The 27,693-nt window shown below is 45.7% G+C and overlaps 1 long non-coding RNA gene across 1 annotated transcript; it reads left to right on the top strand.

The window, feature by feature from the left end:
• On the top strand, positions 1–26,965 carry LOC121062146. The gene is made up of 4 exons (XR_005815428.1): positions 1–463; positions 5,543–5,546; positions 8,739–8,745; positions 26,952–26,965. It is a non-coding gene; the product is annotated as an uncharacterized LOC121062146 (long non-coding RNA).
• Positions 26,966–27,693: the final 728 nt, after the last annotated feature.

Below are 27,693 nucleotides of genomic sequence, written 5' to 3'. Positions count from 1 at the left end.
TTTCATGTCAAACCGTGTATTCTAACTGCTGGCAAAGCAGGTTTAAATAATGTATCTTCTGTCTGTCTATGAAAAGACAATGAACACCCAATAGCGAGTTTTAGGTAGGGAGAAAAAGTTAACACCCAAGGGGGAATCATTAAATTGACCAGACACACAAAAAACAAATGAGATTAGTAGTCAGACAGCCTGAATATTTGCAAGATTTTGCAGACACCTGATTCACCCCTTCCCTCTGAATACTATCAGCTTACCAAACTAGAGAATACAGTATTTTAAACTCACCTTAGCATTTCATTGAATCTGACTGTAGCAGCACAATGAAATATAATATTAATGCAGTCTATAAGTTTTTGTTGGATTGGGCTACTATGGTCCAGTTCAGGCTGTGTAAGTTCGCTTGTAATTACTATTATTTTTTCTTTGAAGTCAGGCTGCTCCTCTCTCAACCTGTCAAAGAGCTGTCAAAAAAAAAAACAGGACTAAAAATTCAAACTAATAGCCAGTGAAGATAAAAGACGCATGTTTTATAAGTGAAGATAAAACACATTTTCTGCCCATATACAACTATATTGCCTTATTTCTCAACATTAGTAGTGTTAAGATAGTGTTTTAGGAGTCCTACAACACGTTACTGACTTACCATGAACATATTCAGTGATGAAGTTGTTCGTATACATTTTAACCCAAGTGGTGAACACAGAAGTATTGCATGCATTGCACAGAAAGCAGTGAGATTTCGATGTATACTTTTAAAAAGGAGGAAGAAAACAAAGGAAAAGGGCACAAGCGGGACGCAAGCAGCAAGAGGGGAACTGGGTGGACGGACAGCCAGCGGGGCAGAGGGACAGAAGAACCACCCAGGGGCACGGAGCAGGACAGGGGTGATTGACAGGGTTGGACAGAGAGCCCAACAGAGGCACAACTGTGACAGCCAGGATGACCAAGAGTAATAGCAATTTTACTCTTACTGACATCAGAGAGTGTTGGTTTGGGATGAAATCAGAGTTTTGGTTTTTGGATCAGAGATGACTCTGTTGAACAGTCTCTGCCTTTCCAGTATGCGAAAGGAAAAGCCACGAGGATAAGCACAGAAGTATGAAGCTATTATTACCAACAGAGATGCTGGAAGTAGGCTTCTCAATATCGCTTTTGGTAGTTGTAGAATAATTGCCGGAAGTAACTAGGCAAATTAAACTAATATTCACATTTTAAAGAAAATGTACAGCATTGAAGAAGCTTTCAGGGTGGAGGGTAGCTGCGCTACCTAAGCGTTCCCTAGGCCTCCAACTTTACATGCTATCGCACTAGGGGAGCTTGGTGGGCCGACTCTAAGCAACAGTACAGAGCATAGAGCGGAGTGGAGACATCACGGATAGGCCCTGTGACGAGATGGGGACTCGATGCTCTTGTGCACACCGAGACCGATAAGCTGCATGTTTGCTACCCTGAGCCAACGACCTGTCATGGTTTTGACAAAACGCTGTACTCTAGTGAACTTTTGCTCATTATATCATCATTATAATACCAAAACACACCTCCATCCCAAAAGCTCCATGCCTCCAAGGTGCGACCACCCCTCACTGAGCACGCGCTCTGAATTTCTCCTTTAAACAAAAGCGAGATAACTTTTACCAATCATAACCAAGATGTGCCTGACTAGAGTCACTCAAGCTCCACCTAAAAGGACAGAAAATAGTCATAGAATATCCTGAGCTGGAAGGGACACATAAGGATCATCAAGTCCAACTCCTGGAACCACACAGGTCAACCCAAAAATTCAGACCATGTGACTAAGTGCACAGTCCAAACGCTTCTTGAACTCCGACAGGCTTGGTGCAGCGACTACCGCCCTGGGGAGACTGTTCCAGTGCACGACAACCCTCCCAGTGAAGAGCCTCTTCCTGATGTCTAGCCTGAACCCCTCCTGCCGCAGCTTGACACCATTCCTGCAGGTCCTATCACTGGTCACTAAAGAGAACAGATCAGCGGACAATGTAAATTGGCTTAAGTGAGAGGGGATGTTAGGGAAGATACCATCACGAAGGATACCTTTCTGACTTCCGGGATCAGTTGACGGGCTGAGCCTCTCTTCCCCCCACATTGGGATGTCGTGGGGTAAGATTTGAACACTTGGTTGTACCAGGTGTCTTCATGGAAACTTAGAAATCTCTAGAGCCTTTGTGCCTTTTAACGCATTAATAGCCAGGACGAGTACCTGTGTATTTCATGCGTGCTCGCTTGCTTTTGCGGACAGTGGACTTATCTCCAGCAGCCCAAAGAACCTGTGTCCCTGTTGCTGTAATAAACTGCCCCTGTCCCATTTTCCTAGCCCTTGTCAGTGTGCTGCTACAGAAATTTCCTTCCTGCAGGGTACCACACACTAACGTTCCAATTCTGGAAAATGGGGGTGTACTGCCATGCACTTCCCTGTGCAAGGGCTACCGCACACCTATGAGTTTACCAGATTCCCTGGTGTACTGCCAAGCACTTCCCCGTGCAAGGACTTACCATACACCAAATTTCCCGAGACTCTTCCTTTCTCTCCCATATCTCCCGCTTCGTCTGTCTCCGGCCGTGCCCCTCGCGGAGGTACGGAACCGCAGATCAGGACTCCACACTCGTTTCGTACAAAAGTATATCTCAATCACACGTCACACAGAGTCTCACCTGACCCCCAAGGCAATACTTAATATTTCTTACCTTGGTCTGTGCACAGAGTTACCGGATCAGTTCTTAAACCCGGAGTGCCTACCTTCTTCCCTTCCCCACTACTTCATGGATCCTGCCTCTTTAATCAGTCTCGGGCCCTCTGTCAGCTCTCCACAGAACTGCCACCGTTGATGCAAGGACCGCTGAAATCAGTGGGGCACGCCTTCCTGCTGCTGCGGCGGTGGGGCTCCCCAGTAGGTGACTGGATCCCGGACGAGCCCCCAAATTGTGAGAAACACTCCGTAGCCAATAACTTAGGCTCAGGTGAGGATCTCAGTGAAGTAGTAATTTATTCGCGTTTGCAATGGCGGGCGTCCCACAAGCAGGAGAGCGCACCTCCTGGTTCCAAAACACAGCTTATATACTTTTTGATGACAGGATCCTCCCGTTTCCCCACTGAGTGGGTAATCCAGGTTCACAATCTATCTGATGCTTCACAGACAATGCATGGCCTTCAGTTGCCCGCCTGTTAAATTTCAAATTTCTTTTGACTTTTTTGCTGTTTGAAGTGGTAATGTTTCTTCACTTATCTGATTTGACTTAACACCATGATTTTCACCTAATTGTCCTAAGGAGTCTGGTTGTCTGCATTTTACAAGGTCGCCTGCTAAGTTTTCTTACCACTGCAAGCATATCTCGATACCCCATTCCTTATCTTTAAACAATGTAACTCTGCAAAAACAACATTTTTATTCCCACACCTACAACCCCAAGACCTCCCCCCACAAAATAGCCCCACGATGTCCCCCCAACTCCCTACAACCATGGAAACCCCCCCCAAAACCACAAGACCCCCCCCCCCCAGCACACCACAACCACAGGACGAGTCCCAAGACCCCTCCCATAACCCCAATATCGCCCCCCCTCAATAGCCCTGGTACCTACCCCAACCTTGACACCCCCCCACGTGACTCCCTCCCTTTTTGGGGTGTCTCACGAGGCTCTGTAGGACACCCCCCCATGGGGTCGGGATTTGGTGTGATCCCCCCTTCCCCCCCCAGGACAGGCACTCCTCATCTTCCTCTTCCTCGTCGTCCTCCTCCTCTAGCTCCAGCAATGATGGGCAAGGTGAGGGGGGGGTCCTCGGGGGACCCGTGGGCACACCGCTGTCCCCCCCCCAACCCTGGCCCTGATGATGCTGCTGCCGCTGCTGCTCCTCGGGGGGGTTGCCGCCGCCGCCTGCCGCTGCTTCACAGGATGCAGCCCCCCGCCCGCATAAGATGTGGCACCCCTCCCACCTAGGAAGCACCACCCCCCACCCCCGACAAGGAGTCGCTGGTGGGCGCTGCGGAGCCTATGTGACCCGAGCTGGGATTGCTCCAAAAAGGAGGGGTTTTTCCCAAAAGGATGCTTTTTCCCCAAAAGGAGGCTTTTTCCCCAAAATTGAGGCTCTTTCCCCCTAAAAGGAGGCTCTTTCCCCCCAAAACGAGGCTCCTTCCCCCCAGAAATGAGGCTCTTTCCCCCCCAAATGAGGCCCTTTGCCCCCCAAAATTAGGCTTTTTACTAAAAAAAGGCACCAACATGCTCCCCACCAGCTGTACCAGCTGTACCCCCCTGCTGATGTTCCAGGGAAACAGGCTCCTGCTGTGGAACAGGGTGCACTCACTGACTTTGGTCCTGTCCAGCCTGCTGGAGACTCTCACTCGCTTTGTTTCCTCAGCTGTAGCAGTGGCATGGCAGTGCCACGCTGCAGCATTCATCCTTGGCGGAGCCCCGACTCCAGCCTGCTGGGGAGCCTGGCACCTGGGGCTGGGCTGGACGGGCCCAGTGGTGCCTGCGTACTTACCCAGAATCCTACTGTTATCAGAATCCTTCTGTTATTACTGGTATCGGAATCCTACTCACTGCACTTTAGAAAACAGTCTTCCTGGCAGGGGAGAAGGAACAGAGGTCTATGAAGTAGGACATGGCTAATGATGTAATTAGCAGTTTACCAAGCTAGCATTTCCCTGGGGACCAAGGCACCTCCATGGCAAACCAAACATCTTCTGGGAGAAAGTGTGGCTCTCCAAGGAATAGGAAATGATGTCCTCACAGCACTCCAACTTGTCCTAGAGGAACCAGGGTCAGTAGAGTTATGGTCAGGGTTAGAGATAAGTTTGGAAAGAGAGGAAATGCAGATTCCCTTTTTGAGTGGATGTGGTGGTTTTACCGTGCTAGGCAGCTGAACACCATAACCACTCTCTCACTCCCCCTCCTTAGATGAGGAGGGGAAGAAGTAAAGGAAAGAACAACTCACAGGTTGAGATAAGGATGATTTAATTAAAGGAAAAAAAGAAATAATTATTAAGGAAAGATTATTATTAATTAAACAATTTAACTAAACAATTAACAATTTAACTAAAGGGGAAAAAAAAGGAAAGGGGAAAAGGGAGGGGGAAAGGGAAAACTAAACAAAACAAGTAGAGGCTATGTGGAAGTGCAGAGGAAAGAAATTACTCTCTACTTCCCACAAATGTATGATGCTTGACCACGTCCTTGAAGCAGGGCCTCAACGCATGTAGCCGGTGTTCGGGAGGAGGACAGATGTTTTCACAACTAGAGCCCACCCCTCCACTCTTCCTCCTTTTTCCACCTTTTATTGCTGAGCATGACATCATATGGTATGCAATATCCCTTTGGTTGGTTTAGGTCAGCTGCCCTGGTGATGTTTCTTTTCTCACATCTTTGCCCACCCCTAGGGGGGTTAGAGAGAGTCCTGATGCTGTGCCAGCACTGCTCAGCAGCAGACACAACACTGGTGTGATACCATTGCTGTTTTAGCTACGAGTGCAGAGCACAGCACTGTATGGGCTGCTGCAGGGAAAGTTAACATCCCAGCCCGACCCAGTACAGTGGAGTTGTGAAAATGCTGCCAAAGAAGGTTGAGGGCTATCAAAAGGTTTCTGTTGTGAGCACTATTTTATAGGAGCCCTAGGTGGGGTTGATGTTGGAAAAGGGTGCTGTCTAGGGTTAGGGTTAAGGTTTTGAGAGAGAGAAAGGTCAAACTCTCTTTGGGACGAAGGTTGTGAAAGGGCTGCCAAAGGAAGTTGAGGGCTACCAAATGGCTTCAGATGTGAACACTTTTTCATGGGAGCACTTGCTAAGGTGAGTGTTGGACCTGGGAGCTGTCTTAGCCCTGTCTAGGGCTTATGTTTGGAAAGAAAGGAAGCACAGACTTCCCTTGTGAGTGAAGTTGTGAGAACGCTGCCAAAGCAAGTGGAGTGCTACCGAAAGATTCTGTTGCGAGCAGTTTTTCTTGGGAGCACTAGGTGAAGTGTTTCTCGGACCTAGGCAATGTCTAGGGCTAGGATTAGGGTTTAGAGAGAGAGAAAGTCCGGACTCCCATTGTGAGCGGTTTCATTAAAGGGCTGCCAAAGGAAATTGAGGGCTGCTAAATAAATGGCTTCCGTTGTGAGCAGCATTTGATGGAAGTGCTGGGTGTGGTGTGTGTTGGACCTGGGCACTGTCTAGAGTTAGGCTTAGGGTTTGGAGAGAGAGAAAACACAGACTCCTGTTGTTAGTGTGACTGTGAAGGGGATTTCAAAGGATGTGCCTTTGGGGTTGGGGACACAGCTGCACACAGCTTGTGGTTGTGAGCTGAGTGCAGACCAGAGCCAGTCCCACTATGATATGCTGGCAGGGCTCTTGGAGCCTCAGGGCGTGTGGGGCCCTGCTGTATGGGCACCGCTTTGGAATCAGTCCAAGTCCACGAATTATTTTGTTTCACAGAAAGTTCAGAGTTAGGGTTAGGGTTTGGAGACAGAGAGAGTACAGACTTCCTTTGTGAGTGAGTGTGTGAAAAGGATGCCAAAGGAAGTTGAGATATACCAAATGGCTTCTGTTGTAAATAATTTTTTGTGGGAGACCTAGGCAGAGTGGGAGTAGGACCTGTGTCACGCTGAAAGGTACCTATCAGAGTCAAACACTTGCCTGTTTAAGAGTGAAAGAGGACTTTCACTGAGACAGTTTCACAAAGTTGAAAACTGTTAATAAAGTGACAGATAGGACTGGACTAGATGATCTTAGAGATGTTTTCCAGCCTGGATGGTTCTATGAGTCTATTCTCTATAAGAGGTTTGGAATTGCTGTTGATAAATACCCTTTCTGCAATAGCACTCATATCTGATAATACTACTAGCAAAATGCTATCGCAGGTATTCCTCTCCAAAAGATGAAGGCGCAGAGCTTACCAAGAAGGCATCCCTGTCTTGGTGGAGAAGAAGGAGCACAGCCTTTTGACTGCCTCTTCCAGCTTTCCAATCTCTTCTTTCTCCCCCCAGCTCTTTTATGACACTCCTCTCACTTTATCTAACTAATGCTAACACCAACTCTTTTTCCTAACACTAAAACCTTTTCCTTTATATCCTAATATTAACTGTTCCCTTCCCTGGGGTGACGTTTAGCATGATTTGTGTGGAGAGTCAAATAGTAAAGACATGTATGTTTAGCATGTATTTCATTAAGATTCATTTTACAAATAATCAAATGAAAGGTTTCACTCCAGGCACCATGGCTTTCAAGATTCTCTTCTGCTGCCAGGTAAGGACCATCCTCGTACGGCAAGACACCTTCCCTCAGCAACCTCTCATACCAAGCTTATGGACATCCATCCACAACACCTGTATAAGAGAGAAGTGGAAGCAGGCTGCTCAACTGCCCCCTTGCCCAAGGCCAGTGCTTATCAGAGACACTAGCAAGTCTGACTATTCTCCGCACCTGCCTGCCATGATTCCTCTCTCCCACTCCTTTACTCAAGCCACTCACCTGCCCCAAGGATAATTCTCCCACCTGCCACACTGAGGACTGGGCACCACCTGTAATACCCAAACAGGAAATACTTAAAACTGTACCACCACCGCCACCTCAAATAAATAACCTGTTTCAACACGGTGGTCATCACTTAACTTGCTCAGGTGGACTTTGGTGCTGACATTCCACTTCATGCCCTGCTTTGCATCTTCTGAACAAGCAAAAACTATTATCATGTAGTCACCAACTGTAGTGCCTTCCCTCCAACACCATGCACTAGATCACCTTCACACAGCACTCCACTGCCTCCATTGCCCTGTAGCACATGCCTCATCCCTCCACATCTGCAAAAACAATATAAAAAAAGTCACCTGGATGCTGACCAATAGCTCAACTATTCTAGAGCTATCCTTGAATGCATCGCTCACTGGAAAAAGAGATGCAAACTTCCTTGGGCTGAACAGTTATCCACATACCACTCATGAGTTTCAGCCTCATCAAAATTATGACTTTCTCAGGCTTTCTAAAACAAAACAAAACAAAACAAAACAAAAAACAAAAAACAAGCCAAACCAAACCAACCAACAAACCATCCAACCAAAACCAAAAGCCAAAATACATAATTAAGCAGATAACTAGATTTATAAACATTTATAAAATTCAGAATCCTTTGGGTCTGGTGCTAGCTTGGTAAACTGCTAATTACGTCATTAGCTATATTCTATTTCATAGACCTCTGTTCCTTCTCCCCTGCCGGGAAGACTGTTTTCAAAAGTGCAGTGAGTAGGATTCTGATATATAAAAAATGAACATGTTATAATTGAAGTGCAAAGGGATGATGAAAGCTAAGTAAAGTGAAAAGCAGACCGATTAGCCTGAAAAGAATTTGAAATCACTAGCTGTGAAAATCAGGGCAACAATTTTAACATAGGTGGCTGCATACTCTTTGCTTTTAACCTAGAGAAATGATCCAATTTCTAATTAACTGGAGAAAAGCAATCCTGTAGTCATGCAGCTTCATGAACATCATATCGAGTATGGAATTGAAACTGAGTTGAATATTAAAGTTGTAAAAGTTCACATGAAATATGTTCCTTAGTCCATAAATCAGCCACCTTGACAAATTTAGAAGAAGCATGACATGTAATTTGATATTTTCTTAGGTCTCAAGAGAAATAAGTTATATAACTACTGAGTGACGTATTAACTGTTAACACGAAATACGAAATGAAGGGACCATCATTTGATGGCCTGATAGCCTACAGAGAGGTAGATATTAGTGCTATGGACTTCAGGGTGGTTGTAATATCATATGCAAACCCACAATGACTACGTGTGATGTTTAGAGGGTAAGAGCCATGCTGCCAGGCTGCTGGACATCGGGCCCTGAGGCTGCTTGCCGAGGGCAGAGGCAGCCTTGCTGCTCCGCCTGCTCCTGCCTCCTTGGAAGGGCTGTGGAGCTCACTGTGGCCTGGGGGGACAGTGGGAGCCGTGGGGCTCCCATGGCGAGGCAGGAGTGCAGCAGGTCTCTTCTGCTGCCCACTGTGACCAGGGAGGCCCCAGTGGCCTGGAGGCTGGCAGACGTGCCTCCAGGCAACAGGAAGGGCTGGAAGGACTTTCCAGGGAATTACAGGCCTGTCAGTCTGACGTCGGTATCAGGGCAGGTTACGGAGCAGGTGATCCTGAGTGCTGTACCACGGCACGTGCGCGTGCCTCCAATGGAGGGATCAGGAGCAGCCGGCATGGGGTTTTGAAGGCTCGGTCCCTCCTGACTACCCTGATCAACTATGACAAGATGACCCGCTTAGTAGAGGAGGGAGAGGCTCTGGACGTTGTCTGCCTGGCTTTTTATAAAGCGTTTCATACCGCTGCCCACAGTATTCTCCTGGAGAAACTGGCTGCTCAGGGCTTGGGCAGACATACTGTTTGCTGAGTAAAGAAGTGGCTGGATGGCTGGGCTCAAAGAGTCCTAGCAAGTGGCATTCAATCCAGGTTCAATCCAGCTGGTGGCTGGACACCGGTGGCATTCTCCAGGGCTCTGTACCAGGGCCTTTTTTGTTTAACGTTTTCATCAGTGACCAGGAGGGAGGAGGGGATTGAATGCACCGCCATCAGTAAATTTGCAGACAGTTACAAGTTAGGTAGGACAGTTGACTGGCTTGAGGGTGGGAAAGGCTTTGCTGAGGGATCTGGATAGGTGGGTGTCCTGGTTTTGGCTAGGATAAAGTTAATTTTCCTCCTAGTAGCTAGTATGGTGCTGTGTTTGGGATTTAGGATGAGAATAATGTTGATTAGTAGTACTATTATCATTATTTTCCTTTCCTTTCCTTTCCTTCCCTTTCCTTCCCTTCTTCCCTTTCCTTCCCTTTCCTTCCCTTTCCTTCCCTTCCTTCCCTTCCCTTCCTTCCTTTCCTTTCCTTTCCTTTCCTTTCCTTTCCTTTCCTTTCCTTTCCTTTCCTTTCCTTTCCTTTCCTTTCCTTTCCTTTCCTTTCCTTTCCTTTCCTTTCCTTTCCTTTCCTTTCCTTTCCTTTCCTTTCCTTTCCTTTCCTTCCTTTCCTTTCCTTTCCTTTCCTTTCCTTTCCTTTCCTTTCCTTTCCCTCCCCTCCCTTCCCTTCCCTTCCCTTCCCTTCCCTTCCCTTCCCTTCCCTTCCCTTCCCTTCCCTTCCCTTCCCTTCCCTTCCCTTCCCTTCCCTTCCCTTCCCTTCCCTTCCCTTCCCTTCCCTTCCCTTCCCTTCCCTTCCCTTCCCTTCCCTTCCCTTCCCTTCCCTTCCCTTCCCTTCCCTTCCCTTCCCTTCCCTTCCCTTCCCTTCCCTTCCCTTCCCTTCCCTTCCCTTCCCTTCCCTTCCCTTCCCTTCCCTTCCCTTCCCTTCCCTTCCCTCCCCTCCCCTCCCCTCCCCTCCCCTCCCCTCCCCTCCCCTCCCCTCCCCTCCCCTCCCCTCCCCTCCCCTCCCCTCCCCTCCCCCCCCTCCCCCTCCCCCTCCCCCTCCCCCTCCCCTCCCCTCCCCCTCCCCTCTCCCCCTCCCCTCCCCCTCCCCCTTCCCCTCCCCCTCCCCCTTCCCCTCCCCCTCCCCCTTCCCCTCCCCCTTCCCCTCCCCCTCCCCCTTCCCCTTCCCCTTCCCCTTCCCCTTCCCCTTCCCCTTCCCCTTCCCCTTCCCCTTCCCCTTCCCCTTCCCCTTCCCCTTCCCCTTCCCCAATACACTGTCTTTATCTCCACCCACAGGCTTTCATTTCTTTCTAATTCTCTCCTCCATCCCAGAGAGGGAGGGGGGAGGGTGAGCGAACGGCTGTGTGGTGCTTAGCTGCTGGCCAGGTTAAACCACAACAATCCTTTTGGTGCCCAACTTTTGGTGCCAACCATGCATGAAGTGTTGAGATAACGACAGATCTGAGCAGAGTGTGTTAAACCAAAACTGGTATTAGTTCTGCTTAATTGTTGCTAGTCACAATGTTGATTGCTTTGATCTCAGGTCTGCTGTGCCTGTTTTCTAAACTGAGTTATATAGCACATTACTTACTGTATGTGTTCCCTGTTGTGCTGTTTGTGCTTTCCAGGGGCTGGTTTAAGATTATTGTTTTACTGTACAGTGTAACACTGGCTTATGTTAAAATGTCACGATAAAATTGCTGGTCATGAGACTAACCTGGTATTTGTACTCAGCACTGCTGTCACCTCTATACTTTGGAAAGCATATCTCATAAACTATTAACAATTACACACATTACCTTTTTTCTTCAGGGAGCCAATCTATGGAGGGGAGAGGGGGAGATTTTTTTTTTCCTTCTTGTTCACTCTCCCTTTCTCCTTCACCCCCCTTTTCTCCTCCGGGCTAGTTACAATAGCTCTTCAAGATCTTGAATATCCTTGGGATGTTCAGACCAGCATGTTGTTATTGTTAGGTCTCCTGAATGCGCTTCAGATTTTGTTTAAGGTTAAACAACTACTTAGGAATCTCATCCAGAGATCTGTCCTGAGGCAGGATAGTTATGAGTGGCAGGGAGCGTGGGAGGATATGGGCAGGCATCTAGAGCAGTGGGCACCTCCAGTGCTTTGGAAATTCACCCCTGAACAACTGCAAAATCCTAAAAAAATGGTAAAATGCTTGAAAAAGGTGTGTCATCACCCTGGTAATTCCAAAGAGACACAAATCACTTTAACATGCTGGGGCCTGGCCTATGCCTATTGAACTGCAATTGATGCTGCTATAACTCTAGTGACAGACCCTGTGGCCACTCCAAGTTCTGTGACAGGCCCAATGGCCACTCCAACCCCTGCAGCCACTCCAACCCCTACGACGGACCGTGTGGCTGTTAGTGTTGGGGAAAACCAAATGGATGTTTTAATGTTTCTTAGGTGACGGGTCATAAAATATAGACAAGCATTATCAAATGTATTTACATTATTAAATTTATCTATACTAAGATATTTAGGGAGTATACCGAACAGTCAAATGAATCCTTGAAAGGGACCCCTGTGAGAGAACAGGTACAACCTGACCTTTGATAAGAACCTGAAAATGCTGAAATGAGTTGAACCAGAACCAAGGAGCGGAGAGAGCACGCGTCGAGTGAGAAAGGTGAAAAGTTTAACAGAGAGGAAGACTCCTTACTTCATCTGGACGACCACCTGGATGACCACCAGAGAGCACCACGCATGTGCAAATGGGAGGAGAGCTAATTGGAATGGAATGCAAGGCTGATGTTGCAACCTGTAATGAATATGTATACCTTACGTAATATTGAATGTATAAATAACGATTGGGATGTAACGGGACTGGAAGCCGGATTTGGGAACCTGGCCCGGCTTCCAGCGCTGAATAAAGCATCTTCATATAATCACTTGGTGGTTATGTGGTTGCTATGCTAACATGGCCACTCCAACCCCTGTGGCCACTCCATCCTTTGCGGCCATTCCAGATCCTGCAGCCACTCCAGCCCAGTACAGGCACCTGTGTGGTGCTTAGCTGCTGGCTGGGTTAAAGGATTGATGGGCCAAGTCTAATCACGTGCCACTGAACAAGGCTAAGTGCTGGGTCCTGCACTTGGTTCACAGCAACCTAATGCAGCCACATAGGCCTGGGGAAGGGTGGCTGGAAATGTGCCCAGCAGAAAATGACGTGGGGATGCTGGTTGATGGCTGGCTGAACGTGAGCCAGCAGCATGCCCAGGTGTCTAGAAAGGCCGATGGCATCCCGGCCTGCATGAGAACTAGTGTGGCCAGCAGGATTAGGGGGTGAGATCAGAGCACATGATGACACTAGTCACCCCAGGACACTGAAAATGTGCCATTTCCAATTCCAAAGCCAAAGTCACAGGTGTTTTCTAATGTCACAGGTGTTTTCATAATTTTCTATGGGCAGGATTTTTGGATGTGCTCTAAATAGTGCTCGCTCTCTCTGTCTATTGGGTGTGTGACCAGTTTTTCAGAAGGATGGAAAATCCAATGTAGAGCCCTTCTGGAAAGCACTTCCTGGCACTGAAAGAGACTTTCAGAGTGAGGGAAAGAATGTAAATGTGATACGCCAAAAACTGTAGAAAGTGGGAGAGAGCATCTGGGAAAAACTCAGCGGTGTGGCCAGGGTAGTATTATCACAGGAAGGATTAATGTTAAGCAAGAGATCACCAAAGAATTGGTAAGTTTTTATACCAACAAAATAAGTTAGCTGTGATGGAAACACTTGGCAGGATACTAGGGTGCCATTTCCATATCTGCCTCCAAGCTGAAGGCTGACAGTGTTATTTACGCCTATGTGGCACTAAAGAACTTTCCAGATCGCTAAATAGCAACCAGAAGGCACCCTTGTGTGGAGATCACGTTCCTCACAGGTCAAACAACTCAAATTATAGAAGTTTCTCTGCAGTTCCTGCAGACAGGGGCTTCTCCCTGTTCTAAAAGCTGTGGGGTCAGGGTAGAACAGGCAGGGAAAGTGGCCCAGAAGGTGTCCATGGAGGGCTGGAGATGGTGGTCAGCCAGCACCAGCAAAATGATTAGAGGGTTCTCCATCATGGCCATAAATCAGACCAAGAAGAAAGCCAGTAAGACAATAATCTCCGTTTCTGGGAGGTTCCTAGTTCCTGAAACTGTGGCAGATGTTTCATTTTCTTTTCTTCTCTTTTCTGTGTGAGCTTGGAAGGAGGAAATAAGAGATGAAGTGATTCAGATATGATTTCTGTTAAGCTTGAGTAAATCTTAGACAGCAACCTTTGCCAAGCATCACAGCCTAAAGGGTTACCTGGCCTGCGTGTGTGCTCTCCAAACTTGTGGTTTTGATATTATATCACTCTAGTTGGAAGGATCTAAATCATGCAGCTTTGGTGGTTTTTCTGTATGTGTGTGTATGTGTGTGTTTTGGTGCTCAGAAAATCTTGAAGTTGTATGTGTTTCATCTCAATAGAGACATACAGTATGGTGCTAAATTTGTGATTTTTTTTGCCGGCTGTGTGAAACATGATTAACAGTGATTAGAAAAAGGGATAATTACTGGTATCCAAAGAGACATTTGCTTTGGCTTTCACTCTTAGTTCCAGTAACAATCTTAAATTTAATTTGTTCTTCCAGTGTCACAAGTGATTCTGTTGTGCGGTCATGTTTTGTAAATCTGGCTGTTGGAGTTACGAGTTGAAGTATTCAGTTTCTAAAATAACGAATTGAAAATTGCATGCATCATGCTAGATCTAGCATTTGCAGTCTTCTCAGTTCTTGATTACATCATGTTGTCATGCATTACATCATACTAAATTTACAGTCTTAGTAGAGATAAGAGCAAACTTGACTGCTTGATAGTTTTCCTAAAAGCTTTGCTACCGTAAATGGGAAGTGCACTTCTGTTTCCTCCTGCAGAAAGACTCATCTCTGAACAGCAGCTGAACAACCAGCGTATGTCTATTTGTTTCAGCAGTGCTCATCTCTCTACTTACGCATTTTTACTGTAATGACACGTAAGTCTGTACTACGCCAGTTATGGAATCACCGATAAGCTGTCCTGGCAAAACTCTTTGTGCTGTTAGTGAAGACAGTATTGAACAAAGCAGTCTGTAAAGGGAAAATACAGACTTGGTGCATCTGTGCTTCAGCTGCCAGCATTTCACTGACACAGTCCTGTTGGTAAGGGGTTAACAGTGAGGACTAAGTAGCTGTTACCTAACAGAATTAAAAACACGTTCTTTCTAGTCAGACTGGACATGGCAGGTCACTTGGGTCCTGTTTAACTTTCTTCTCTTGCAAATAAAAAATCTTAATTCTTGCACAAGAACACTAATTCTACACCTGTCTTTTGTGATTTCCCCTGATGACTTCTAACTAATTTGAATTTTTGTCACATCTATCTATATATATATATATTTTAAGTCCAGCTTAACTGACTTTTAAGGAGTGGGATGTACTACTCTGATGTTTTGGTGTTTGCTGAATGGAAATTTCTGCACATATCTGATAATAGCCTGTCAGTACTGTGACGTTTTGAGTTTATTTGGTCACCAAAAAAACAACAAAAAAAGGCTGTGTCAGGAAAAAAACACGTTGTTTAATAGGTGTAAAACAATATACAAAACAAGGTATCTTGCAATGTTGTGTTTAGTAGATGACTCTCAGAAGTGAACTTAATTGAGTGTGAAGAATTGAGATTGTCACAGCAGCCTAATTCTGAGGCTTGGTCTGCACTTAGCCTCAAAAGCATGTCTGTGTGCATGTAGGTTCTGATTATTTTCAGTAACATAGCTATGCTAGTAAAATGCCTGTTAAGCAGTTTGTTTTGTTAGATTGCGATAAACTGCACGGATACAACTGTTGTGCCAAAGAAGTGTGTTTTTTTTTTTTTTTTTTTTAATAAGTGCTTTTTTTTTGATGGCCTAGCTATCAGCTCTAAAGAGAAGTCGTTCACAGATAGCAGTTCCCTCCACAGACGACTATTTTTAAATCCCTACTGTGTCAATAAATACTTCCCATATATCTTGCAGTGCAACGTATAGCATGATTTTATTTAGTAAATTCTATATTTTTTTTGAAGTCTGCACATCTAATTTGAGACTGTTTAAAATCTGTAGCCAGAAACACTAGAAGTTTGGACTATAGATGTTCCATTCCCTTTGTTATTTTCTGACTTGCAGACTCTAGCAAGTCAACACAATGTCTTGCCCGGAATTTCCTTACATTCTAAAATTAGAGAAGGATCTAAGAAACAATAGCAAATCAAGTCTCTAAATGTCCTGCTCTGGCTTGAGGCTTTGCTGTCATTTAGACTTTCACCTACTTCCTTTTTTCTTAAACTGATTTTACATTAGATAAACTGAATTAAAAAGAGCTCATGCTGCTCAAAATCAAACTGAATTTACTCTTCTCCTGACAAAGCTTTTCATTCTCACAATGTCCTAAAGCAGTACAGTATTCAGTATTGGTGCTGTTCAGCCTGAGCATTTCTTGCTCTCTGTGTGGGGAGTGATGTGGAAGCATGACAACCTCAGTGTAGCTACGGCCGTGTTGTGCAGTCCCTCAGACATGCACATGCGCCCAGCAGTGCTTCCTGGCTGAGACACCTCTATGGGAAACAGCAGAGGTTTGGGTTTACAGCACAGAAGCTTCTCAAACCAGGTGCATAGAACTCGTTAGCCCGTCTGGTTGGGTGAGTAGCTCTCTTCATTGTCTGTGTATCTTTTCACAGTCACGTTTTGCATCACCTTTACTTCCTTTCCCATCCCTTGTCTGGCTTGTGTTATTGTGTTTTGCGGTGTTATGAGTGGTAGCTGTGGGTGCCCTCCCACCCCAAACAGAATGAATTTCAATACCCCCTTAGTTGTTCCTGGGGCAAGTCTGTTTCAGCAGCCTTTTATACAGATGGATTACTGGAAAGGTAACTGAGAAAGAAGTTTCAGACCTCAAATTCTTGTTTGGTCCTTCTCAGTGAGGCTGTGTAGGCAGCCCTGACTCTCTGAATCTGTTTTCTGATCTGTAAATAAGTTTGAGACTGCATTTTCTCTTGCTTAGTGTAACTCCATTTCTGCCTCTGTTTTAGCACAGACAAGGTGATTACGTGGATTAGAAGTGGCTTGTCCTTGTCACTTCATAGACATGAGTTTTTACCAAGCTTCTTTTCAATTTTCTTTTTTCATCGTGGGTTGAGTTATTACCTTTTAAGGTTTGGTCATCTAAAACTCAAAAGCTGTTAGAGATCATCTGTGATGTGGCAGAACCCAAACACATAATCAGAGTCTTGCTTCAGTGTTATTACACGTGTAACAGTCTCTGTCTTGATCTATTTGTAGGTTATGGGTAAACTGTCTCTTTCTGCATCAGGTTAATGATGTTTGTTTGTTATTCCCAGCCATTCTAAAACAATCCAGGAAACACAGCAAATGCCATAGCCTTGGTTTCCATCCTGTCCTATATCCTATGTCCAACAATAGCTAGAAGCAGCTGCAAGATTTGTCAAGTTAATAATTATAGTATGTTATGTTTAGTAAACATACTGAGAGGCTGTTTATGTCTAAAAGAGGATGATGGATGAATGTTCTAATTTACTTCTTCTAGGTAATGTAATTCACTTCTGAGAACAAGAGCAGGTGTGAAGAAGTTGGATGTTATTGGACCAGCGCACCTCTAGAGGTCCCTTTGAACCAACATTTCTACGACTGGTGTTTCTAGGAAGGAATTTACTTTCGTTCTCTAATTCTTGGTTACTTGGCCCCTACAGATAGTTTGCTCACTCCTTTTCTAGTACAAGTGGCACAGAAGTTTTCCCTGTTGTTGTAGGAACCTGAGACTGATGTCTTGACAAGATGTACTGTACAGCAGGAATGTTTATGACAGCAGGGACAGGACTTCAGTCTGAAAGTCCTCTTATGTTTCCCCTTTGTTGGCTTCTCTGAACCATACTCATAAGCATCGTCAGGTCTGTTCGTGAGCTACTTGATTGTGACTTCCTCATGATGGGAGTATGTGAATGCCTAGGATAGATGTTCTGTGTTTCGTGAGGTACCTGTTCATTCTGAATCCTACACAGGAAGGAGAAGGGCAGCGGGATAATAGAGATATTAAATAAATCATTAAGCTAAACTCATTAAATTCAGGGTTTCACCCTTGTCTCTTGTAGACCTTAATTGGGGTTCTCATCTGTGCAGTGACTGCACTTTGGGGCCATCAGCAGGACAGAGATTGAGAGGAGATGGCATTTGTCTCCAAGGATGGATGTTCAGTTTTGCCCTGAGGTGAGATGACACATTTTCCACAGAACTGCTGCTGACCCAGTTTTGTTCTCTTCCTGTCCTAGCCTTTCTTTAGGCTTCTGAACCTGCGCAAACTGGGCCTGAGTGACAATGAAATACAAAGACTTCCCCCTGAGGTTGCCAACGTCATGCAGCTGGTGGAACTGGACATCTCCCGTAACAGTAAGGTCAGAGCTCAGTGAGGGAATAGATGCCCCACAGTCTTGCTTCTTTGCATACTGCACTGCCCTGTGCATTTCTGTTCTGAGAGTCAGAACAGTTCACAGTCCTGCAGAGTGATCTGTCATGAATCCGGAGCTATGAAAATTTGCTTGTCTTACTGTGTCTCAGGCTGCCACCAGTACCTGGTGTCCCATTTTCCACATGATAGATTCTTCTCAAGCCTCTTTTTCTTTCATGTCTTTTTTCCAGACATTCCAGAAATTCCTGAAAGCATCAAATTCTGCAAATCCTTGGAGATTGCAGACTTCAGCGGGAATCCCCTCTCCAGGTAGGAAGGTGTATGCAACCTTTTTGTACAGCTGAGAATGAGAGTTGAAGTTCTTCGTCCTCCCTAGCTTTCTCTGGTCTTCGTCTTGTAATCGTCTTCCCTTGAAGTTAAGGCCTAGGATCACCCTGCTTTTGCCAAGACCTGCAGCTGTCTGCTCTCCTGACATGTGGAACACTCAGCATAGGGGAAAGTTGGCATGGCCTCTCTCTTCTGCAGGGCCTTTGGTTTGGACTTAGTAGGCTTTATTCATACTGATGACACTGGTGTGAGAGACTTCTGTCCTCTTGGAATAAGTTTGTTACTCTTTCTCTACTCCTTCACCATGCTGCACAAAACAGAACGGATGGAGACTGGTTGTGTTATGGAGGAGTACAGAAAGCCTTGCACACTATCCTTTGCTCTCTCAGTCCATTTTGCTCTCTGTCTTCTCACTTATAACCTAGGGTGGCCATTCTTTGAACCTGTTTGGTCAGTTTCCCTAGTAACACAATGCCCAGAACTATGTCCAGGAACAGGGATCTGCTGTCTCTAGTATTCTCTTTCTAAAGCTCTTAATGCGTAATGATCTGGGAATTTAAGTGTGGCTTCTCTGCCTCAACGAGCTATACTTTAAGGCACTGATGTCTTATGTATTGTCTGCAAGGGTCCCTGGAGATGCCAGCCTGATGCCAGATGCCTGCTGCTCTTGTGCTCCTGGGAAAGTGCTGCCTGTCACCCTTTAAATAGATTTAACTCTCTGCTTCCCTCTTGTGGTGCCAAACACTGTCAGAATGGGAGAAGCTTTTCAATCTTTCAGAATCCCCATGCCACAGGAATGAGAACCATTTCTTACCCTACAAGTTATTTGTTAGCCTTTTTGTGGCCCAGAATTCATCTCATCTCTGCTTGGACAGAAGGCAGCTTTTTTTTTTTTTTTTCCATCCAGTAGAGGATTTTATGCCCATTCTGCTGTCCTTATCTTTAGCAGCTGCTGAATCATGTCCTTCCTAGGCCTTACCAAAGTCCCTTGGGAAGCTGACCAAGCTGACAAACCTGAATGTGGATCGGAACTGACTAACATCCCTTCAGCTGAGATTGGAGGCTGTACCAATCTGAATGTGCTGTCCTTGCGAGAAAATCGCCTGTCCCTCCTGCCAGCAGAGCTTGCCAACACCACCGAGCTTCACGTCCTTGATGTGGCTGGGAACAGGTTAGCAGCAAAAGGGGTAAACAGGCTTGTAGGTGTATTCCTAAGGAGGCTGCTGGGAAGAAGCACTATGGGCTGGGCAATGGTGTGTTTTGGGAGACTCTAGATCTGTGCTGATCATGGAATCAGCAGTTCAGAGAGGTTGCTTAAAGCTCTGGAAACAGGCTGTGTCTGTCAAGCTTTTTGCCTGCAAAGCATAGGGTAGAATTGATACAGATACGTGGGGATGTTTTTCCATGTGTGAAACAAAGATCCAGGGAAATCCCTGGTCCACTGTATTCATGCCTCCAAATTTCGTAGTTGTATGTCATCAATCCTCACGTAATTGGTGTCTGAGTCTTTTGCTTTTCCCAGTTCAGTAGAAGAACAGCTTCTCCTCCTCCTGCTCTCATTGACACCCCCAACTCAACACGCACAGTCTTCATCATAACACATAAGCTTTAGGGTGGCTTTTGGCTCTATCTGTTTCCTGTGCCAAGAGTGTTCTGCCTTCAGCCCCTGGCAGTGGTCTGAAGTGAGTGCTGGGCTCACTGTCAGTTCTGTGCAAATGCAAACATAATTTTATTTGCTTGATTCTATGTATCTGGGAGTGACATTGGGCACACCTGGCTCTTTTTCTTCAGGTTTTCTCTCCAGCCAGTGACAGCTCAATTTCTCCATTGTTTTGCCAATGTGGTTATGGTTTTTCCAGTGTTTTCTACGCTGTTTAGGTGTCTCAATGGGACTGTCAGCATCTACAGAGTACAATTCAGTCTGATCAGTGGACCTGTACAAAGCACAGCCTGAGCTGTGCTTTGAACCACTCAGCAATCAACTGTTTGTAGCCTACTACAGGTCTGCAGTTCATGTAGGGATGGAGACATTTTCTTTCCTGATTTGCATGTGATTCAGTGGGTGTTTCCCTAATCTGACTGTGGGAAGATGAAACTTCTACCAGGTGCCATGTCACATACAGCAGTGTGATTTGGGGCTTTGCTATTTACAAAATAGAGTCTGCAGGTAGACTAGTTCAAAAACTTCCATTTAAAACAAACAAACAGGAAAAAATAACCACAGTGTGCAAACGTTTGTGATCTGGTCTGACAGCTTCTGCAGATTTTAACTGCAGTTCTGTTAGCTGAGGCTGGTATTTTTGTAGCAGTTGGAAGCTGACCAGAGCTTCTGTTTGGAACATTGTCTGTACAGGAGTGCATTAAAGCAGCATCTTTTTGGTTTTCAAATCCCTCTTCAGAGTTCACCATTTTCCACACGCGAAATGATAGAGTTGTCACCTGCTAAAAACTGATCCAGGTTCCTTGTGGTCTGTGGAGACCAGTCCCTGGCTGTGGCAGAGCCGCATGCAGCTTAAGCCAGCTGCTTCTGTGTGTACAGAAGAGAGGGATTCCCATAGTGGCTAGACTCTGTCTTTCTCTAATGCAGATGAGGCAGTCTGGAGCTAAGTGGAATTGCCTTCATTACTAAATAAGTTTAACCAACAGTTCTTTTCTCTTGCAGACTACAAAACTTGCTGTTTGCTTTGAAATCTTAACCTGAAAGCCCTGCGGCTGGCAGAAAATCAGTCCCAGCCCATGCTGAAATTCCAAACAGAGAATGATGAAAAGACAAGAGAAAAAGTTCTCACTTGTTACCTGCTTCCCCAGCAGCCTTCTCCTAGCCTAGGTAAGAGACTACATTATGAATGCTGTCTGAAGTACTGTGTACTGCAGAGAGTGATGTAGGGAAGAGAATGTGAACCTTCTCTGCTTAGCTGGACTGTTCTTGGTTACTGTGGTAGCTGTAGTGCACCTAAGCTCCTGACTGACTGCTGTTGATTTCCAAGGCAGATTGCTAAAACTGACAAATTGCTTCTCTACCATGTGGTGAAAAAGCTGCAGCCTAGTCTTCAAATCTTCTGCTTATATTTACTGACTGAGGAGTTCATAGTCTGTAAGGTTTGCTTCCTGTCCTGTTGATGTTTTTGTGTTAGTACTTCTGATTTGTGCCTTAATCCTACCTTTTTTGTTAGTTCTTCAGTAAGATACACTACAGCTGAAACCTTCAGTACATTTTGTAGATGCTGCCATGGATCTGGTAGGAGATATACAAGAGGTGACAACACCTGGAGGCTAGATCCTATGTCTTCAAAGCCTCTGCAGCTTGATGCCATGAGCAGATGAGACAAAAGTGCCCTAATGAGTTGAGAACTGTCTTTCATCCAAGACCATATCCCTGAATGTTCAGAAAGTATCTCCCAGTCTGTTATTTTTCTTCCTAGAGAATCTTTTGCAAAACAGTGTGGATGAGAGCTGGACAGACACCAATTTAAACAGAGTCAGTGTAATTCAGTTTCTGGATGAACCCAAAGTGGATGATGAAGAGGAGTCTGGAGCTGAGAGATGGGTAAGGAGTTTTCTGGTGGCTTGCTATCTTCCTATGGAAGCACAGGCACAATCTACAGTTTTTTCCTAGGACAAGGAGCAATTATGGTGTTCCCATCTCACAGCTCCTATGATATTGCTGTAGGTTTGTACTAAATTTTTGCAGTAATGAGGGCATTAGGTGTCCTGAGAAGACAAAAAGGTATAAAAGAGATTTATTTCCTTGAGAGCATTTATGCAGACTTACAGTTTGGTGGCTGTCCCATGGGAACTGAGTTATGACTGCTAAACTGCCCGCAGATCAATCAGGTAGTCTAGAGATCCTAATGGTCACAGCAGCATCAGGACTGGATTTTAGTTGGTGCCCTCCACAGGGAAAAGCTGTACAACCAAACTTGTGCTAGGCAATCTTCTAGCCTGGAGCCAGAAGTAAGCCTGTGCTGTGGAGTGTAGTGCTACTAAGGTAGCTAAACATTATAATTGTAGACAGGCAGCCTCAAAAAATATGGCAGATCATTTTGCTTTAATTGCAGATGCAAAGGAGAGGATAGAAGTTTCACTTTTCAGCAGGTATTCTATTGGTTTAAATCTCTTGCTGAACTTCTTCCTTTTTATCTTGTAAAGAGACATTATCTAGAGATCTGAATCCTTCTAATGAAATGTAAAAAATTTATCTGTCCCTCCAGCATGGAGATAATTTTCCTGCTGGTGTTTGGAGGTTTACTGGTTAGGGTTTGGGTGTTTTTATTTTTTTTCTTCTTTCTTTTAACTCTCTTATTAATTTTATAATACTGCTTTTCTTGACTTTTAGCTTGGATGGACCTAGCTAAGCATCACAAGTTCTGCTGACACACAAGCTTGTCAAGCATAGTAAGAAGCACCAGACGGATTAAGAAGAAAGTCTACCCGTGTGTTCCTTTAGGGGGATTCTGTGTCGACTGATTGGCATTTACTAAGACAAACACAATTAAAAACTTCCCATCTTTATAATTTCTTCCAGACCCTGTGTCAGATGGAGAGGAGGTTAATGTCTGTGAGATGGATCTGGTAAGTGTCATCTTCCATTTCTCTCCTCTTCCCAGCTGCACGTTGTAATAACAGAGAAGTCCAGATCAGATTCTATGACATTTAGTTCATGTCCAGCTGGGGCTCTTGTGGTCTGATAAAACGTGTCATTTGAACTGATTCAATCCTGAGGCATGACACATATTCCTCTGACTGTTAAATCTCATGTTCTGCATGCGTGCTTTTTCTCTGGTAGGGTCTACAGCGCAGAGCAACCCCTCATCCCAGTGAGATGAAGGTTATGAAGAAAGTGATAGAAGTTCGGCGCAATGAGGTACATGCTGCAAAACCTGGCACAGACCTGAATTCACCTAAGTCAGAAGGGAGTGCTGTTCGCTAAGAAATGGATAACCATACAGAACATGTAGCAGATGTGGGGAATGGAGAGGCAGTGTTTGTAAGCTGGGCAGAAAGAGCTTAACTTTTGGGAAACGTGGGAATGGACTGAGCATGGATTGTCTGCATTTCATGAATTAGAACCTATCTTGTGGTGTCTGCTGGGGCCACTGAGACAGCACAAGATGCAGCAAGGATACAGAAAAGGCCATAACAGGGATTGTGTGCCTCAGTGCCACTTCTGTCACTGTTGTGGTTTAACACGGCCGGCAGCTAAACACCACACAGCCGTTTGCTCACCCTCCCCCCTCCCTCTCTGGGATGGGGGAGAGAAATGGGAAAGTGAAGCCTGTGAGTTGAGATAAAGACAGTTTATTAAGACAGGGAAAATAATAATAACAATAATAATAATAATAATGATAATAGTATTACTACTAATAATGTGTACGAAACAAGTGATGCACAATGCAATTGCTCACCACCCACTGACCGATGCCAAGCCTATCCCTGAGCAGCCGGCCCCCCACCCCGGCTAGCCACCCCTATATATTGTTCAGCATGACGTCAGATGGTATGGAATACCCCTTTGGCCAGTTTGGGTCAGCTGTCCTGGGTCTGTCCCCTCCCAGCTCCTGCTGCATCCCTAGCCTGCTCGCTGGCAGGACAGAGCAAGAAGCTGAAAAGTCCTTGGCTTGGTGTAAGCACTGCTCTACAACAATTAAAACATCAGCATGTTATCAGCGCTCTTCTCATCCTAATCCAAAACATAGCACCCTACCAGCTACTAGGAGGAAAATTAACCCTGTCCTAACTGAAACCAGGACAGTCACAAAACAGGGAGAGAAAAAGAAGGCTCTGATATACTGAATAAAGACTGATGGGAATAGAGTACTAGGGGATGTTGCCTTGCTGCCCAGGTGTGATACTGTCAATAAATGCCCACACAGATGGTGAAACAGGGGTGGAGCTAGGAAGGTAGCGGGCAACTTGAAAAAGCTGGTTCTGTTGGCAGTGGACCATACCCCACCCTGCACCAATCAGATTATACTGATCCATTTCCTACTTTGGTTTCCATCTTGATTTTTGTAACCTATCATCTTCCCAGGAGAAAAGACTGAGTGCCACATCAAATCGCAGTGAGGACTCCCACCTTTCTAACAGCACCGGCTCTTGCTGACTTTAGGGGAGAAGAGCAGGGAGAGGAGGGACAAAGGAGCTGGCCAAATGGGCAGCTGTCTGAGATGCAGGAGCTGGAGAAGGCGGTAAAGCCAAAAGCTGAAGAGGAGCATAAAAAAAGCAGCTGTCCAAGAGGAGGAAGATGTAGAAGTGGAATACAATGAAGTAGGAATCTAGGAACTGCATCAGGGTCATGTTAAAAAGTGGAAGGATTTGAAAGTTTCAGAGAAAATCATAAATGGATTTACAGAGTGTGATTTGGGCATTGCTGGAGGCAAGTAAAGGCCCTGGAAGCTAACTGCAAGTAGAGATTCAGGGAGCTTGGGGGAGCAGGGTCCATCAAAGACTAGGAAAGATAGCATGGGAATGGGGCAGGGACTGTGCAAAAATCAGGGTTACAGGTCTGAGTGCCCTCAGTCCATGAAGCTGACAGATGTGTCTAGGTGAAGGAGTTGATACGGGGGATGGGGCGAAAACAAGTATGGGGAAATTTGAGTATGTATTCCTGCATCTTCTTTAATATTAAAACAGAAAAGCTGGCTTTGCCTGTGTTGGTAGTAGAGGGACAGCAGATTTATGTGCTGCCTGCAGCTATGGCTGTTATCTGAGGCTCACAGCCTTTCTGGGGCTTTTCCATTGCAGCCCACTGTACACTTTGCTGAGGACACACTAATAAGGAGTGAAGATGAGGCTGAAGACAAAGAGCGACCATTCTCAGTGGAGAAACAGAGGCTTATCTGCAAGGACACACCCCATTATAAGAAACACTTTTAGATAACTAAACTGCCCAAGCCAGAGGCAGTGGTGGCACTCGTACAGGGGCTGAACAGTGATGGAGTCCCAAAAGAGGAAGAGGAGCTGGGAAGTCGCAATAACAATATGGAGCCTGAGGATCAAGAGGAAGCATGGGATGAGGATGACAGAAAAAATGGAGCTTTATCTGCTCAGCCGTCGGTGAAGGTAAGGTCTTGAGGGGAGGGGGAAAGGTCAGAGGGGTGCCAGACCACCCTTCTGCTGCTTTGAACTACCAGCCAGGTTGATGCAGTACCAGTGAAAATGTTCTCAAGAGGCTCCAGCACTTCAGGAGAAACATGCTGAGGGCAGGAGAACTGAAGTTCTTTCTGGGGCTTGTCCAAGAACAGTGCCATGTTGCTTATGTCTGACTTCTCATTCTATGTCCAAATGCTTGCATGCTTCCCTTATGTGCAATGTTGTGATCTGTGCTGCAAAAACAGTTATTTTGTCCCATCACTGATGGGTTTTTTCATTCCTTTCAAAAAATGACCTCCTTGCTTGCTGGTTGTTGCACCTCGTTTGCTACAGGTTGAGCCATGTCCCTGGATGGATCTAATCTCCTCAGGCTTATGTTTAGACTGCTTACAGTTGTTTTTCTGCCACAGTTCAGGTCCTGAAGAGGAGTAGTAGTGAGAGCAGCTAGGAGCATGCCATTCTCATTGGTTCTACCCAGTGTCTGCCCCAGCACAGGTGCAGCCTGATGAAATGTGTATAGGGACTAGAGGGAGCCTGTGTTATGGAGTTCTGCCATTGCCATGGGGCCACAATGAGCCTTTCCAGTCATGGTCGGGGCTGATGAGTTAAAAGGTCCTTGGCTCTACTCAGGTGAATCACCATGTTTCATCAGGGACATCCAAATTCTTGCTTGAGGAAGATGCTCACAATAGAATAGGAATATACTTATGAAGGACATTGGCTGAGGTCAGACCAGTTCTTACTGAAATCGGTGATGAAATTGATGATTTTGTGAGGTGTACTTAACAGGCAGGGGTTAGGATGCAGCTGAATCTACATTATATAGAGTATGACACCAGCAAATCTTATGGGAGAGATGTAGGTCTCTGAACTGGTGTAATATGCTGGAGTAAAACCTGTTCTTGCTGTTACTGCACACACTCCAGACTACTGGGATCTTTTCAAACCCATGCTGGAGTTCAGATTGCACAGGGGAAGTTCTTGCACTCAAGTTTCCGTTGGAACCTTTCCTTCAGTGGATGCTTCCCTTGATGTATCTGAGCTGATATTTGATCCCTAGGGATGAGACATGCAGTTTCCTTACCATTTGCAAAGGTCTTCAGAGTGAAAATGCATTGTTGCTGCTGCTTGTAAGAGTGTGTGAAGCCATCCTAAATCCCCTGTATCTAAGACCTGCTGTGCATGTGAAATGCCCTGACCCAAAAGGCTCCTGTCCTAACAGGGGGTGTCGTTTGATCAAGCCAATAATTTTAGTCTGGGACTCAAAGCCAAGGACACACTGACCCACTGGCAAAACCTGTGAAGACTACATAGGTGTTGAGACCATGGGTTTGGTATCGCTTTTAAAAAAAGTTGTCCTTATTAGAGGCTGAACCTTCTGCCTGGAAATCACAAAATCCTTTTCCTGGGGCTGGGTTGAACGCTTGCTCCATGAAGACAGGTTTATTAGCTTGCCTCCTGAGCTGTCTTCCAGAAGTAGGAATGTGGGGAGCAATGTCCCCACAGAGTTTCAAGTGAGGAATGCGGTATACATGCATTAAGTAAGAAGGTAGGACAAGGTCTGCAGCAGGCTAAGTCCTTAAATCAGTTGCTTGTTTCTTTTTGTTTGTTTGTTTGTTTTGTTTTGTTTTTCTTTTTTCTTTTTTTTTTTTTTTTTCCCCAAAGACAGTTGGTTTTCAATAGAAATTCTAAGATTTCCTGTATTTGGGAGCAGGATGACTGAGCATCTGACGCTTACTTTCACCGGAGGCATTTCCCTTCACAGGAGGGACCAGTGAAGTCTGATTTGGGATAGCTTCATTCCTGTGCGGCAGCTAGGTGGCACCAGAGGGCCCTTTGCAGTTTTCTTCTGTGTTGATTAATCCTTCCTCCTTCACTGGAAGACTCGGTACACAGTGGGTAAAACCAGCTAATGGTGTTTAGCTTGTAAGCTTGATGGTCACAGCCTCAGTGCGTCAACACAGACAAAATATGGCCTTTAAGATGTGGTTTCCAGTTAGCTAGGCCAAAGAATGCTGACACTCTGCATGTTGTGAGCCATGGTCGCAGCCCTGTCACAGGTACTTGCTGGTAGGTGGTAATCAGCAGTGCTATGAATGGGGTCTGCTCTGGTGCTGTGTGGCCGGACCTATCAGAGTGGTGTGCGTTTGTGTGTTGGGTGGTGGTGGTAGTGGTGGTGGTTTTGGTTTATGCTCCACTAATCTGCATGCCTCTTTGCTGGTTCCTGTCTAACAGGGGGTGTCATTTGATCAAGCCAATAATCTGCTGACTGAACCTGCTCACATTGAGGAGGAAGAGGTCTGTACCACTCCTACTGTTCTCTCTCTGCCAAAAATCATTCAATCTGCTTGATTTGCTTCCCTGGCTCACTCATTGTTGTAGGGGAAACTCTGACCTGTCTGCGTCAAGTGGCTTCTGGACCTGACTGATTGTAA

The sequence above is a fragment of the Cygnus olor genome, chromosome Z, assembly GCF_009769625.2.
Source record: "Cygnus olor isolate bCygOlo1 chromosome Z, bCygOlo1.pri.v2, whole genome shotgun sequence".
NCBI lineage: Eukaryota > Metazoa > Chordata > Aves > Anseriformes > Anatidae > Cygnus > Cygnus olor.
Note: the sequence above shows the minus strand (reverse complement) of the source record. Positions and strands in the feature narration are given on the sequence as shown.